Source organism: Venturia canescens, chromosome 11, assembly GCF_019457755.1.
Source record: "Venturia canescens isolate UGA chromosome 11, ASM1945775v1, whole genome shotgun sequence".
Classification (NCBI taxonomy): domain Eukaryota; kingdom Metazoa; phylum Arthropoda; class Insecta; order Hymenoptera; family Ichneumonidae; genus Venturia; species Venturia canescens.
The window spans coordinates 2,272,284-2,274,605 of NC_057431.1; the positions used below are offsets into that span (position 1 = coordinate 2,272,284).

General features: G+C 33.9%; 1 pseudogene; it reads left to right on the forward strand.

The window, feature by feature from the left end:
- Positions 1-844: 844 nt before the first annotated feature.
- Positions 845-1,956, forward strand: LOC122418035 (RNA 3'-terminal phosphate cyclase-like; annotated as a pseudogene).
- Positions 1,957-2,322: the final 366 nt, after the last annotated feature.

Below are 2,322 nucleotides of genomic sequence, written 5' to 3' on the forward strand. Positions count from 1 at the left end.
TGCTCTTGTGTTCCTGATTGACAAAACATATTTGAGTAGAAGGAAAAAAATCGCCAAAGTCCGAGGACAGACCTGTGACGAAATATGTCCAGTACAATTTTGACGAAAAATAGGTCTTTTTTCGTGAAAACCAACGTTATAAGACGAAAATCATAAATAATTCATGGAAATTTAAACTAAAATCCTATAGTCAACTGAACATAAATAAGGAACTTTTGAGAAAAAAGACGTGATATCATCAAACCATAAGCTTCTTAAAACAGTTCCATAATGTTCAAATTTGGAGTTACTCATAAATTACTTGTCCTTCGATTGATATCATAAATTTTAGTGCTGCACGTAACTCAAATGGTAACTTTTTTCAATTTATTAGAAAATACTTGACCTCGAATTGTTATAATAAATTTTAATACTGCACGTAAATTAGATGGAATTTTTTTTAGTTGATTTAGCCCTTCGAATCAAATAAGAAGAATGAGGCATCGGTTTCCAAAATGATTTCAAGCGCGATTTTTCGGTTTTTATTTTTTACTTGTTATTTGATTCTTTTAACACTTTAAAAAATAGATACAGTTTAGTTTTTTTTAAAGATAATGCTTTTTCAAAATTTGTCAAATTTTTTTCGAATTATTCTGTATTTTTTTTATAAAATAATTTTTTTGCCCATTTTTTATAAAAATTTTGTTTTAAAGTTTTTTTCATGGATGGAATTATTAACAAACGACGGACCATCAATGTACTTGTCCCAACCTTTTTTTTCCTAGGGGTAAGTACATATTCGACGATAAATACTCAAGAATCTCCTGTCCGGATCTTTCATTTACGAAGTAATTACTGAATGAGAATGTCCTAAGATTATTCAGTCATGTCGATGTTAATAAAAATCGACGAGAGTCTGGGAGAAGGCGTGAGTTTTTGGAATTTCTTTTCATTCATTTCATTACTTTAATTTTTTGCACAATAGTTAAAAAACATTATAGAGAGATGTTTTTCATTTCCAATTGTTGACAGACAGGTTGGCCAAGTTTTGTGAATAGCTACAAGCCTCAGCGCTCTTTTGCGGTATACCTGTGAAGATAGAAAACATTCAAGCTGGACGGCCAAAACCTACTCTTGCTGAACAGCATCTTAAAGGTAATTCTCACATTGGTTGCTAATATAACAACTCTAAAAAGCCCACAATTCAAATCATTCAATTTTCATCATTATCTTAGGTTGTATCGAACAATTTCTTTAAAAATCATGGTTCATCATTAAAATCTGGGACATTGTATTTTTAGGTGTGAATTGGTGCAAGATCTGTGCAATGCCAATATCAAAGGAGGCTATGTGGGCTCAACCCATTTGGAATTCCATCCCGGATGTCTCAAAGGTCAAAAGAGAGAATTCAAGGCTGACACGCAAACTGCAGCTTGCATAGGTCTCTTAGCTCAAGTAGCTCTTCCAATTGCACTTTTTTTACCTTCCGAAGAACCAATAACCATCATTCTCAGAGGTGGTACTAGTGTTCCATCGGGCCCTCACATTGAGTATCCGACTGAAGTCTTTCGATCCCACCTTAACAAATTTGGAGGAGATTTTAACTTTACTGTACTAAAAAGGTACCCGTTACAATTGTGGATATCGCCATATGTTTCTGATTCCTCTTCGGCTGGTACAATAAACTTAATGCAGAACATTTTTCAGTATGAAATCTTTGATACTTGAATAAATCCAATCATCAATGTGAATTGGAAAATCTATCTTTCTTGACGCATTGGAGGATTTAGAGATGCCTTGTTGAATTGGAAAACTATGCCCACCGAAGAATTAATATTGTAATCCAAAAAGTGTTTTTATCTGTCAAAAACTGATATATGAGCACTGTTTATTTATGTGATAAATTTTCACTGTAAAGGAAGCGCATAGAATGGCTGAAGATGCTAAGTGAATAATATCCACTTGACTTGCTACGACAAGCATTCCAATACCACCAATAAACATCGAGGCTTATTGCGAGGACAGAGGAATGGCAGCGGGCAATGGATTTGGAATAAAGTACGTTATAATACGACACAGAGGAACTTGGGTACAAGATCCCGTAGATTCTTGAAGTGTTATGTTTAGTTTTCAACCTCACGTTCTGTACATGAATTATTGAAAGAATGTTCGAGGATATGGGTTTGAACTTTTTTGTCATCAGCCGAATCTCGTGAAAAAATGTTGACTTCGAAAATTTGAGGGGAGGTTCAATGACTGATTCATACCCTTGAGGCAAGAAACAATGCTATTGCCATCACTGATATTTTCCTATCTATTTAACACCACAATTAAGGTACAATT